Source organism: Stegodyphus dumicola, chromosome 8 (assembly GCF_044657685.1).
Source record: "Stegodyphus dumicola isolate Sdum_Otavi_A_Nest chromosome 8, ASM4465768v1".
NCBI classification, from domain to species: domain Eukaryota; kingdom Metazoa; phylum Arthropoda; class Arachnida; order Araneae; family Eresidae; genus Stegodyphus; species Stegodyphus dumicola.
The window spans coordinates 45,185,458-45,200,994 of record NC_140775.1 but is presented as its reverse complement, the minus strand read 5'-3'; the positions used below and the strand labels follow the sequence as shown (position 1 = coordinate 45,200,994).

The window sequence follows — 15,537 nt, the reverse complement described above, 5'->3', positions numbered from 1 at the left end:
AAACTAGCAGCGTGAATACTACACTTCCTATTTCTGCAACTGATTAAGGAATCGTTTTGAGTCTCTTAGGTCGTTGTCATCCGTACTTTTACTGTGTCTGGTAATGATATTATAAAATCTGAACTTAAAAATGACAGTTTCTTCACTATTATTTCAGGTAACATCATGCTAACAACCACATTAACGTGCTATCGTTTTGTCCTCAACATCTGATCTATCTAAATAAAACATGTTTTAAGATACTGTCTCGAATTAGCAGTATTGTTGTGGAAAATTGTAACCGAGATATTTGTCAATGGTCTCTTATAGTAGAGAGCCCAGTAACTGCCATTAAACTTTCCTTTCAACTGAGGCATCACTGTCTTTCCAATATATCCAAGTCAACCCTCTCAGTGACGCAAAGATGTCTTCCATATCAGCTAAAATGAATACACTGAGCTTTTGTGAAATACGTAAAAGAATAATGAGAGTCCTTATACTTTAGCATAATAAGACTGGTATTGGTTGCATCAGTAAAATGTTAAAATGTTTTTAAAAAAACTCACTGAATTTTAAAGGATCTTGTATTAAAAGCGCTTAATTGTGGAGATATAGTTTCTTAATAGTTTTCCAGTATTGGTAAAGCAGTTGCAATATTATATTTCTCTCTCTCTCGCTTTATATATATAGTAAGAAAAAGGTATGTCTTATGAGAAAGACCCACATACTATGAATTCTAAATGCTATTATATAGAAAGACCCACATACTATGAATTCTAAATGTTCTTGATTTGTATCCATCTCTTTCCCCTCGCCGAGTCTAACAAACAAGTGATTAATTTTGAATGGATATTTTTAATAAAATTTAAAAAATTACAAAATATGAGTCAAAATCTTTATTTATTAGAATATTCGATGTTAGAATTAAAATTATGCATAATGTCTGTTTTCTTAATAATTCTAATTCGGATAATAAACAAAACTGACTGTCAGCATGATTGCCAATACTAAAACAAAACGTATTGAAAAATAACATTTTCGTTCTTAAAAAGAATACATTAAAAGTTCCGCAAAGAAAACTCAATGAAGGTCTCAACAAGCTGCTTTCAAAAAATATCATCACGTTAATTTTGTCTAAAGCTTAAAGAAAGCATTTAATCTGAAATCCCGAGACTTAGCTTTAAGTAGCCTTTTTCAGTTTGGGCTCTGTCGTTTCCTTAGAGTGGTCAAAAGTATAGCAGAGCAAAATTCTCAGCAAAATTCCAAATCCTGCCTAACAGAATACTTCAGAATTCATAACCTTCATAGACACCTGAATATAAAAATCATTAAGGAACTTCTTCTAGTTTTAATACTAAGATTTTTAGCTCAGAATCAAAATGAGAAACATCGTTTTCATTAAGAAATTCTTAAATATTCTCATTTTCATCATTCGCTTTCCGAATAGTGCAAATTGTTTAGTAGACTCACGAAGAACTGAGATTTTTTCGGGGAATCCCATCCGGCCCTTGGAAAAATATATCTTAAAATTATATTTAACGTAGATCAGTATGTTATGGGTACTTCATGTAAAGACATTTAAAGAAAATTATATTTTTATTAAAACTTTTAACAAAAAATGAATGTAATTTACTCATTAATAGCATACCCGTGCTCCAAGCATTACCTACCTTTGCATTATATTTAATGACAGGGGTGTATTATAGAAATAATGAAGTTTAGCTCTATTTGATGTTATCTGCTGTCACATTTTATATTCTGCATTTAATTTATTTCTATGTGTTATTTTTGTTGCACCATAAATCATACAAATTCCGCAGGAAACGTAAATCTATTTTGCATACGCATCGACTGAACAGTTGAAAAACCGAAGCTACTCTCGCAGGAACGTCACTGCTGACATCGGCAGCCCATATAAAAAGCTTCTGATTAATTTTCAATTAAATGTATCTTTATATTTTTTAGTTAATAAACACAGTAAATAATTTGTAATTTTATTTTCTAAACCTAATTTTCATTTTCAGAACCTTGCCTCTTAATGTTGCCAATTGCGAACATTTGAAAAACATTATTATCCATACTTGATTTTTCATATTTAATGTACAGATTTATTTCATTTGGTTACTGCTTGAGTAGACATAGTTTTAAAGTATTTGTTTCAGACGCAAAATTTTATTTTTTATTTAGTATTGAATATATGTTTGGGCACATACAATTTCTTTGTTTATTGATAGAACCGCATAAAAATTAAAATGAATATAATTTTCAAGCTAAAAATTAGTTGGTAATTTAATATGAGGTTATTCCTATTCAACACAATAAAACTACATGTGATGGATGCATGTACGTGCACTCAGATGAAAATATCCAGCCACCCTTGCCCAGAAATACCATGATAGAATTTATACATTGACCTTCACAGCAGTTATTTATTTTCATATAATTGTTTGGTAATAAGGAATATAGTAAAATTGTAAACTGGATTTCAACGAATATGTTACTAATCATGAAATTTAATAATATTTGAAATAATTCTACACTGCTGGCCATCGAACGTCAAAGTCACATGAAAGGAAAAAGAGGATGGGATATGCAAATGATTAGTATTTCAGCGCATTTAGACTACGCAGGAAGGAGAAACGACATCTGAAACACTGCAGAAAAGAAAAGGTGTCTTGTGTATTTCTCATTCGGAAAGCGCTTTGTAATGTCGGCGTTTGCTCAGAATATCGTGTTATACTTCGAATAATAAGAAGAAATGCTTACCAGTAAGTGTCATAATACGATAGAGGTAGGATCGTTGCCTATCGAGAGTGCGTATATCGCCCATAGCACTATTCGACATGGGTTGTTGAGGGTCAAACTGAACGCCATGCAGAATCTCAACGCTCTCCTATGACTAACGCCCGAGAGGACAGACATACTGTGAGGTCAGCCCTGCAAAACCATACAACCACATCACGGACTATTTGTCAGGAAATAGGCATGTTTGCAACACGCCTAATATCCGCTCATACGGTGTGTCGACGTTTCCAGCCGCGTGGTCTACCAACACTACGACTATTACTTCGACTTCCCTTGACAATGCAGTATAGAGAGAGACGGCGACTCTGATGCGCCGAACGACAAAGCTGGATATAGGAGTGGGACAACGTCGTCTTTTCAGAAGAGTCCCGGTTCTTCTTGCAGTATCCCGATGGCTGTATACGTGTCTGGAGGATCCAAGGAGACCGCAAGGTCGCCTGTTTGCATTCGATATCAGCATAGGGGCCCTATAGAACATTTTAAACTTTAACGGTTTGAGTAGCAATTGGGCGCAAGATACGCACATCAGTAATTAGGATCAACGCTAACTTGAACACATATTGGTACATTTTTGACATCATACGTCCAGTAGTTGTACCTTATCTTCCAACAAGATAATGCAAGATCACATTATGCACGTCGTGTTCTGACCTTCCTCGATAGAAATGGTATTGGATTGCTGCCCTGGCCTGCACGGTCTCCAGATCTGTAACCCATTGAAAACATCCACCCGCCATCCCTCTCCAGATAATATGGTTGATGAAATGTGGCATAGACGTGAAGCAGCTTGGGACGAGTTTCTGACATGCAACCTCAGTTTGATTCCATGCTTAACCAGGTAAAGGGCCGTTTTCGATGCCATGAGTGGCAGCTGTTTCTACTAATTTTGCACCCCTGTAAACCTCCAAACTGCTTACAAATTTAACCATTTTGTCTTCATGCCAATCACTTTAAGTACAATAAATATCTTGTTTTTATTTCATTTCCTTCATGGCCAGCAATGTAAATTTATTTCTCAGAGTAAAATTTGTTATATATTTCTTAACATGAATTTGTGAATATTTAATTTTAATAATTTAATTGTGTTTAATATGCTTCGTGAATGTCAACAATATTTTTCAGAACCACTAACCTTTAGCAGCCAGTTGGCTGAATCCAGTAAACATTAATAATACATCCGAGATAAGTTACCATGAGCTAGCTTGGTGGGTGCATAAAATTGACTGAAATGTTTACATGATAAAGATTTCCTCATAAAATTCATCAATAATGATATCCTTTCTTACTAGTACAAAAGATTTTTCACATGCTTTGCACAAACCAAATCAGTTTAGTTTATCTTTATATGCAGTTTTTATATTGAAAATAAATACTAAAAATGAATCTTACTTTATTTTTTAAACACAGATTTTAATTATTCATACTTCAAAGAAATTCAAATGAATCTGGTATATTCAAATAAAGTTTAAAAAATTATAATAGCTTATTAATAAATTATGATTTGTAACTGCATTTACGCTTAGATATTCTTATTACTAATTATCATCTCTTCAAGAATAGAAAAAACTTCATTCGCCGAATTTTATTCTCTGTCAAAAATGTTAATATGTTTTATCTATGCCATTTAAAATAGGAAAGAAATAGCACATTTTAAACTAGAACATTTTAAACTTTCAGGTAAATAGGTAATAGGTAAAATCAGAACCTATTAATTTACGTATTTATGCGTAAGCTAATTATCTATACCAGCATATTTTTATTTATTGCTAAAACTCCTATTTTGCATGACAAAGTATACCTAGCTGATTTGCTGAATTTTAAATGAAGGGAAAATGTAATTAAGAAACAGGTTATATTTTCTTCCGTGCGATTCTATAATAAATTTATAAAATTGTTAATTTTTCTCAACTTATTATTGTAAAACTCCTTTTTATAGCACCTTACTTCGACTTCGATGTGCAGTAATTTATGCAATATTGTTATTACTGTATATACATTCGTACTAAAAAATAAGCAACAAATGCTAAAATAGAAGGTACTAATGTAAGAAAGGAAATTCAAACATGCAATTTGCATATGAAGTACAGGTTGCATCACCGATTGCTAATAGGCAGCCAAAATTAGTATAAAACGCGATCTTTAGTCACAACACTTTAAAAAGGGCATGCCGGACCTATGCTAGAGTTCGCAAGCAGCGATAATTCGTGTTATCCGAGATAGCCAAACCGAAAAGCATGAGCCGAAGACATGTGCACGATAAAATTCGTCAAAGGGCTGTGGGAATGTTGGGAGCAAGTGTAAAACATTCCCCCTGAGCGAGAGAGCTTAATGTACATCGTCCTGCCGTAAAAAGACAAATGGAATCATTACACAATTGATTAAGCTCCTGTAGAGGATATGGGTCTGAGCGCCGGAGGTTACCACAGCAGCAGAAAATCGCTTCCTGTTGTTGTGTGCAAGATGCCGTAGATTACTAACAGCATGACAGCAGGCGTCTCATTTTATGCTATTGCAGCGCTCCCAGTATCCTACCAAACTGTGTCGAGTCGACTGCATAAAGGTGGACTGTACGCCCGACGACCTGAGACTTACGTTCCGTTACTGTTTTCCTAATTTATTATACCTTTACACACTGAACAGCCAAAACATTATGACCATCTACTCAATAAAGTGTTGCGCCACCTTTGGTCTGCAAAACAGCTGAAACTGATCTTGCCATGGATGTCACAAGTTCTTGGTAGATGACTAAATATCTACTCAGTGGTCACTCAAAATCGAGATACTACGATATGGTAGTATTTGAACTCTGAGCTGCTACTCCATTACATCCCAAATGTGGTCTACCGGGTTAAGATCCGGCGAGTTAGGTGGCCAGGATATTAATTTGATTCCACCCTTATGCTCCTCGAGCCACTCCAACACAATTCGAGCTTTGTGACATGACGAGCCTTGTCCTGCTGGAAGATTCCATTTCTAGCTGGGAAGAGAGACGCCATATAAGGTTTCAACTAATCCACAGTTATGTTCAGATAGTTAGAAGCTTTCATAGTCTGTTTTACTACAACTACGTGTACAGGGACGCCCATGAGAACGTTCTCCAAAGCATAATATCGTCACCACCAGCTTGTATATGACCTGCTGTACAAGGGGGTGCAACTGATCGCTTGGAAAACGGCCTACCCTGAAACGAGCATCGGCGTGATGAATGAGAATTCATCTGACCAGGCAACTGCCTTCCACTTATCCTCGGTCCAGGCTCGATGTGGTTCAGGCCCACTGTAGGCGTAGTTGAATATGACGGTTAGTCAGCAGAGGCAAGTAACTGGGACGTCTGCTGCGCAGTCCCATATCCAACAGTGTCCGTTGAAATGTTCTATCCGAAACTTTTGCACTTGGATCTGTATTATATTGGGGTTGTCAGCTGAGCTACTGCTTCGCGCCAATTTTGCTGTACCAAGCGAGACAGTTTAGGACGTCCTTTTTCTTTGATGATGCGTGTACATTCAACACCTTTGCGTCTACTGCTGGTTTCATCGTCATTTATTCACTTTGCATAAATACTAACAACTGTATATTGAAAACAAGATACCATTCGTGCAGTTTCAGAGATTCTCTTTCTGAGTCTCAAGCCAATGAAAATTACCCTCTATCAAATTCGCTTCGATCAGAAGCCTTTCCCATCACTAGCAGAAGTAAATGCAAGAATGATTCCTTACCTTCTTCAATAGCAGTTAAATACCATTTCCACTTAATCGCGTGGCCTCCACGTCATCCAGACGAATTCATTGAAAAATGGGGGGATGGTCACAATATTTTGGTTTGTCAGTGCATAATTTAAATTACTTTATTTTCTGTTTCCTAAAATAATATAGATTTAACGCTATTTGTGCCCATTGTGCAGCAATCCAAATACGTTGGCATTGTTCAGCCTCACATACTTATGTAACGATGCAAACAATTTTTTTAATTATAATTTATTTGACATTTTCGATAATTGTGATCTCATTTCGTAATTAACGTAATTTCAAGTGTTTTTTGTTTTCATCTTTGATTTGTAATAATTTAACTGATTCTTTAATTAAAAAATGTATCACGCACATTTCTTCAAATACGTAATAAATGTATTTTCAGCTGATAACGAATAAGAATCTATGTTTTCTAATTTTATTTTTTATATTTCCCTAATTATTTTGGAATAATGGGCTCTATTGTAGCGTCTTTCTTTTCTAATATTAAAACCATTTTAAACATCATCAGCGAATGAATTTACCCGAAACAAACAAGTGCATAAAAGCTATGTTTCTTAAATTATCTGCCGAGATTGCCTCAAAGAAATATGTCATGTTACTTACCACTTGTAACATATTCCCCACCAGGTGGCGTTGTCTGCTGAGTAATGTAATAACTGAAGCAGACAAGGGAGCAAGCATAACAAGTAGATTTCCTGAATCTGGGAAGATTTTTTTGCTCCTTTTTTTTTTTTCTCTTGCTCAGAAAAGTGACATGGAACAGGCATATTTGTCTTTTTCTTTATTACACAACGAAGATTACTGCTAGGAACGTTGATGATAAAAGTTATATTCTCTGAAACTTCTTTTGCAAGTGTATTTATTAGAAGTCTTTGTTCGAGAAGTAAGATTAATTGTAGATGAATATTACCTTTAGTCTGTCAGAAGAAATGAGAACAGCATAAAAATCGTGTTTAAATATTTTTGAGGAAAAGCAGAAAATTTCGGGGAATAAATTCTATTATTTGTTCATTTAAAAAATTAAACGTTTCATTTTTATTTAGCCAGTAATTTTACTCACTAAGTTAGTATACATAGAAAATAATAACTGCGTATGTATATTTTGCGTTTCTATTCATTATTTTATTAACTTATATTTTCGTTTTGAGAATCAAGCGCATGAGAAAATAATACCATAAAATTTCGTGAAATTCCAAAATAACGCTCCATCGCCAACTATCTTTTATTTTTGCGTTATTTATCTAACTGTCTGTTGCGATTCAGTATTGTTTTATCATTACAAGAAAATGTAAAGTAACCGAATATTACGAAAAAAAGGAAGCTTAAATGAAAAGAATCGTTTCCCTTTGTATTAGAAAAAACTGAATATTACGAGAATTGCCTTGTGAGCAGAGATTTTGTTTACTGACATTTCCCAGGAATCCTGTTCTCAGAAAATTATTTCAAGATTCACTTTGTTACAATCTATTTTAAATGATACTATAAAGGAAATAATAGCGGGTCTGCCTAAAGGGAGGGATGCCTTCGTAGAGGACTTTTGAAGGGAAACTGGCTCGTATACACGTTCGTGGGAAAACCATGAAAACGCCCATGCAGCCAGCCCGTTCGCGGGATTTGAACCTCGGAGCGAACTACCAGTGTTCAGCGTCTTTACCGCTCGGCCGCTGGTGGGCCGTTAAATACATATTTGTGTATTTGAGAATTACAGCTTTGGAAAAATATTGCGTTTTCATATTTAGTGCTCATTGTTTACTCATACAAGTTAGAAAGTTTAAGGAAACCTTAACTCTTCAGTTTATGAAAGTTTAAGAAGTTTTTTAACTTAGTTTAAGAAAACTGCGATTCTTTTTTACTCAAATGTCTAAATTTAATTATATATATCTTAACCAAATTTAACTACATTTACGTTTAACTGCTATATTTCTCGTATTTCTGCTAACGTTTTCCATGTAAATAAGATGATACTACCATTCTAGAAATTATTACTGTCTATACATTATGCATGCGTATTATAAATAGACTTTGTGCATCAAAACTAACCATACTGGTGGAAATCATTAATTCAGGAACATAACAAAGAAATATGCTCATAACTTGCAAAGCAGTTTTGTATTAGTAATTAAATTGTTTAGAAGAGGAGTTAAGTTTAAAATTAACTTCCGTTAAATATACGTAATCGTGATGCGTTTAATTTCGTGGATTCTTCCTCCTATTATGAGCAAAATGCATTCCACTTATTGGAATTACATAGCTGGTGAAGTTTAATTCTGTCGTCCTTTATTTAGAGTTTAATGTTTTAACTTGCGAGTTCTACTTACCTAAATTAAAATTTCATCTGTTCTTACTCTTATTTTCGTATTTATTGCTCGGCAAAAAGTCAATTGTTGAAGAACTTGAGGGTAAAAAATGAATGTTAATTTTATTACGGCAAGTAAACGAAATGTTTGCTGTAAATATTTTATTGAGCTAAATTTCTCTTGCATTTTAATTTTATGCTGGTACGTAATTTTTAATTTTTTTTTTTACTGTAATGGCTTTCTGTTTAAAAAATATGCTACTTCAGTGAAAGTGCGTAGTTATATTATTTAGCGAAAAAGACAGCATACTGAATTAAATTACGATTTATTTAAGCATTTAAAAAAACTATTAAAACTTAGTAGCAATAATGTTTTTCACCTTGAACAAAGACTCGAAAGGTGTTCCTTTTCCTCTGAATAGCTATGCATTTTTTATATGAATTTCATGTGCTATTAAGAAGCTGTCACGTAAAAATGATAAAAATATCAAATAAATTAGATACGTTGAGTATTAAACAAACAAATGCATACCGTATAAATTAATAACAATTTTCTTTTTGCTAGAGGACTTGTACGTACGTATGCTCGAAAACGCATCAGTTACAAAACAAAGAATAAGATTCGGGGAAACATATTTATACTAGTTTTAACTAAATTGATAGTGATGATAAATAATTATTAGGATTATAGCTGTTTGAAGAACTGTGTATTCTTCGTTTCTATACATTTAGAGCACAGCCCTTTAGAGTTGCTGAAAAACATTCAAGTTAATTTAGAAACATGGTGAGATAAAATTTGTAGTAAACGGCTTAAAATTATTGGCTGTACAATAAAACCTTCTTGGAAGCCTTTGTGTTCTTTGATACTGTATAGAAAAGCAATGACATATGTGAATTTAAGCAGAAGTTAAACTCTCTTATGCTGTTTCTTTTTCATTCCTTAATCGATTAGGGCTCGAAAATTCACTATTTAAAGGAAGAAGTGCCTTCTCTGACGATCTTTCGACAAGAAAAATGCCTATATAGCCAACCCGTTAGCCAGGGCGCGAATTTACCAAAGTTCCTTTGTTTTAGCCAGTTGGCCACTGGTAGCCCATCAGCAGGGCTACCAGCAGGGCTATCAGCAGGGCCAAGCGCAGACGACGCATACTATCCCTGTTATTAACAAAGTGTTTTTTCTGTTCTATTATACGCACAGATGAATATATTTTTCTCTTAACTGTAGTCCGTTATTTTAAAAATAGGCCTCTTTCAACGTCATACACCCTCTCCTTTATTTACGATCGTATTGTGTGCTCCGCACATCAGGAATTAAAAGAGGTTTAGCAAAGTTGACGATTGTACCATTCTTCCGCCGCAAACGTGCCACGGTTATGACTCATGCTTTGGGGAAAAGAAATTAACTTGAAGTGCAAAAGTAACAGACTATGGATATTTTCCATACGTCACTTTAAATTCTAAACTTACCAATTCACATCTGTTCTGCAAACACCTTAGATGTCATATTTCTCCTTCAATTACAAAAATATGAGCACTTATGAAAATACCATGTGTATAAATTTAATTTTCAATGAAAAATAATTTTGCTTTCACTGCTGAAGCAGTATTTTAACCTTTTGAAGACGGGGTTGTCCACTTTAGTGGCCATGTCTTTTTCCCCCATTTTCCAGGCTGAATAGTGGGGTGAAATGTCAAATTTGACGTCCCTAGGGTTTTAACCACTTCCTTTTGCGACATAGATGCACCCTTCTGAGAATCCATTAAAGTACATACAAGAATCTTTGTTGCAAATAGGAGGTGATTTCTTAAAGGGGGAAAAGCATTCGGTTCAAGATTCCTCGTCCGTTGGTAGCTCTTACTGCTACCAAAGTCCCGGCCTCAAAAGGGTAATTCAAACGTATTTCGCGATTTTAATATGTTTGCATTACACGCACAACCGCTTTGCTTCCTTTAATTTTCTCGTTTGGCTAATACGGAGGGAACGTTCTACTCCTATTAACTATGAATATTGGGCGCTTTCATGTGTCTTTCATGTGTCTTTCATGATTCATTTTGATTATTTAAGTATATTTTTGCGAGTTGACAATTAATTTCTGAGTCTTTTCATACAAGATATAGGTAAGCGCAGAAATATTTAATACGTCGTTTGCTAACGAGTTTTTTTTCTATGTAATTATTTACGCAATTTACCCCTACTTTGCCATTTTTATGTAATACATAATATTACACATTTAATTTCAGCATTCTGATTTGATTTTTCATAAATACAAACTAGTACCCCATACCTATGGTAACTATTTGCAATATAGCACAAAAATTTCTACTTCCGACATTTGCTATTTTTGCATAATTCAGTTGCACTCACACATACTCTTTACCACATTTGAAATCAGCTCGTAGCTAATTTCTGACGCTCGTTCTTACACTGAATTTTTCACCTGGCTGCATGTGCCATTTTTTAACTCTTACTCAGAAGTGCTATAAAGATGATTTGCTTCTTTTACCTTCCAGGTGAGAACAATCTTTTTATAATTTATTTTCTTTTGACTAAATAGAATAGAATGTTCTTTCAAAAAAAATATTTGTGTTCTTTTCAATTTAAATAAAATATAAAAACATATTATCTTGATAGTCCCGTCCTTGTAGTTTGTATATTGATGAATGCATTTAATTAAAAATAATTTTTCAAATGCTTACTATTTTAATTATTTTTCAAAATGCTTAATTAGGATTTAGCTTAAAATATTTTTTTTTTAAATTTTATTCTGAAATGAAATATTTTTTAACAATTTAATTCATTCATGTAGTATTCGGAAACATGCCTCCGTTGATAATTCTCTTGGTTGCTCCTTGAAATAATTTTATGTGTTTAATTAAATGCTTGTTCATGGTTTAATTCGCATTTGGTTTCAGGTTTAAATTCCTATCCTTGTTTACTAAATTCCTATCTTTGTTTACTGTTGTCTTTTATATTAAGTAGTCTGTAAGTTTATTTTTGAGTTGATTCAAATTCTTAATTTTCATATTCTCTTTCTCCCTGTCTTCTTAAGTATATATATCAAGAAAGAGAGAATAGTAAAACTGTAATGGTATTTTTCTATAAGACTTCACATTTATCTATAGCTTTTAGGCGACCCTTGTAGGATAATTAAATTTTAAAATGCTTTCGTTTCACCTTTAAAATTTCTTTCTTTGTAAATGTTGTTTTCCTCCTGGATCTGATAACGGGAGCTTAATCTCCGAAGTGTTTCTTGAAATAGCTGTGATTCCTGTGACAGATTTCTTGTGAATGCTCTTGCATTCTTCTTTCAATAATTCAATATCCTAAAATCTCAAATTTTCAACTTCTCATCAAAAGAAGCAAGTTGTAACTACTGAATTATTTATATTATTAGAGCTTAAAAGCAAAAGCAGTATAAAATATTTCGTTACAAATTTGAAATAGATAATAATCATTGTAAATTGAACAACAGTGTATTAGGGTAAATGCGAAAGTGAAAAATGCTATATATATGCATTGTATTCTTATATCAGAACACGGGTGATTTCATACCTTTTCAAGCTGGATGTAAAGACAGATTTTTATTTGGCTCACATATAGTATTTTGACATTACAAATGTCTATGTTGATTTATTCTCCTTATGCATCAAGTTACTTTATGCAACCAGACTTCTCTTAGCTCATTGAATTACTCACCAATTTCACGAACTATTAATCATATGAGAAGCTCTTCATTCTATGGGATATAAAATTATTAATTTAGCTTTCAAATTATAATACTACATTGCTTAGATCAAACTGGGAATTGAAATAAGAATTTCCATTGATCCTGCCTTACGAAAGTAAAAATTTCGACCTATTTTTTATTTTCACAAGGCAAAGATTAAAAATAGCGATTATTGTTTGTTAATACAAAATATGTTTTAAGCCTTAGGTTCAACGTACATATATGTATGTGTGTAAATTAAACGGTGCTCAATATTACCTACAATGTACAGTAACACTAACGTTTATTAAAAGCAAAAATAATGTGAGAAGCATTAAGTCCATGTAAACAGTATAGCTTGTTTACAAGACCAGGAAGATAAAGAAAGTAATGGGAAGCTCCCAGGTGGTAGTTATTACTATGTTGCGAACCCAGTGAATCATCGGAGATTAGTTGGTTAGTAATGTAAGAGAGCAGCGGATATGTATAGCAATGAAAAAGTAGTTACCAACTAATAAACATCTCATCATGGTTTGAAACAATCGTATCTCTATCTTAACTACTTATTCTTAGCAAAAAACTCACCTCTTTTTTTGCATGACTTTTTAAGATGGATTTATTTAATTTAATTTCTTCCGTATCGAAGCCACTAAATACAAGCCTCTGTTTCGCTCCTAACCAAAATAATATTTTGTGTAAGAAATTCAGCAACTACTTTGTAATGTTTATGCCCAATGGCTTCCAAGTAATGCTCACGTGCGTTGCCATAGCAGCAGCGCAATATTAAAAAATAATAATAACTTCCAATTTGACCCTTCAGCTGAACACTTTTACGTGTTATCATTTAAGCTTGTTAGCACCTAAGCTTTGAAGCTTAACACTTGTAGGATGTTAACATCGTCCCCTCCTCCCTCGAACAACTTGTCGATGTTAAACATGGTCGCTTCGTCTAAAACATGTAACTCAAGCAAAAAAAGAAACTGAAATACTTTAATAAGAAATATTTACTCATGATTAAGTATGATTGTTGAATTCAAGAGCAATCGTAGCAATTTCAAATTCTAATAAGCAAATACTGCTGAAAATAAATTAACAGGAAATCATACAAAAGTTTCACTTCTTTCTAACAACAAACGAATGACAAATTGCTGTCATTTAACAGAAACATTTTCATTATAATCACAATTTTAAAAATATTACCTGGCTATGCTAGCTGAGAAGTTAAGATTACAATTTAGCACAGCTAAAGTAATTTACTATTAAAAATTTTTAAAATCTGAAATATAATTCATTTGAAAAATGTATAAAATTATACAAATATTTGGTTTGTCTTCCAATATAGGAATAATTTCAATAGTTTCCGCGATATAAATCCATGTCTTTTCTACTAAGTGAAATTTAAAACTGAAAATAATATTAAAGCTGAAAAAAAGCTTAGGCAAAATTTAAATTTATAGGTTTCAATATTTGTATCTGCATTTGTAAAATCTTCCCTTTTATATGTAGTGTAGGTGACGTTACGAATGCCTTCTCTGTGCGTATGCGCTGGAGTGCTAATTACATGCGTATGTCAGCATGCAGTACCTTTTATGCAAATCTGAAGTTTGTTGCATGTCGCCTTCATGATGTAGCAATTTTAATTTCCAACAGTATATTTCTACGTTTAAATAACTACAACCTAGTCTTTCGAGTATCAGCATTACTTGAAATAAACCTGAAGCACATGATATTTCTTATAACGTTTTCTAGGAAACGTTCAGCTATTTAGCGGTATGTGCAGTATGTGCACTTAATGTGACTAAATTTAATATGACAAAATATGAACTTCAATAATTGCAATTAGAGACGCAAAAAGCATCAGAAATTTATACTGCATTCTTTCTCTTGACCTTTTCAAAATATATTTTTAAGAAAACTCGTGTCTGCGCGACTTAGCTCTACAACTTTGACGTGAAGCTGTAAAGCAGGCAAACGTGATTAAATGTCAAAGGCACGTCAGAACTTCAAATTAAAGGAGACAAAATGATTGTGTTATTTTATTATTTATTGTTATATGGCTCTAAAACCGTAAATATAACAATATTCCAATGAAAACATCTTTACAAAAAATTTAAATTCCGAACATTGAATTCCATACAGCCGACCATTTCCTAAACGCTTTGTCAGGCGTCTCATACACAGAGCAAATAAGAAACACACATGATTTCTAGTAAAGATATAACCATAGATTTCTATTAAAAATAGAACTATTGTAACAGAAATTTTGCTTACTAAATTTTAAGAAGCCTATATTTTGATACTCACCATCTACTTACGTTTTGATGCGTAAGCAGCTACGGAATACTGCGGTATAATGATGTGGCGAACTGCTATGAAAGAGCAAAGGTAAAAGGCTTTATGGGACACATTTTAAAATAAACGCTAAAATATATTAAAAAAGAGTTCTTTTAACATATTTTATTTTAGTTTTAATTTCATTGAGAAATAAACCATTCTTTTTAAATTGCAAAAGTAATAATAAAACCTTTTATTACTTAAATTATTGAGAATTGTATTGTAAATTATGTACCATAAAGTGAGAATGAATACGTGTTTTCCTTTTTTTACAGCCTGTTAAATTATTTGAAATATAAATAAGGTTTCATAGAGAGTATATGAAATAAATTACGAAAATTTATATCCGTAATCTTTTATCCGAAACTGGTGCCGCTTTCTGCTTTAATCAAATTTTAGTTGACCGATATAGTCCCCGTCCTCCTTGTTTGAAATAATAAGCATTTTGCTGTATGTATATAATAACAAAAAATGCATTATTTCAAAACATATTTCTTAACATTTACTAAAATAGCTTTCATTAATTTGCATGATATCAATAGCGCAGTGTTTCAAAGAATATTTCATGGAAGTTATTTTTAAAATCAGCATATCCTTCACGATCATATGATAATAAAAATAAGATAAGCATTAACTTTTAAAGAATTTTGAACCGTTAGAGGAAGGA

General features: G+C 32.9%; 1 protein-coding gene across 1 annotated transcript in view; it reads left to right on the top strand.

The window, feature by feature from the left end:
• The window catches only part of LOC118197468 (nephrin-like), a 584,671-nt gene that overhangs the window by 285,124 nt on the left and 284,010 nt on the right, over positions 1-15,537 (top strand). The gene's annotated exons all lie outside the window — the stretch shown is intronic.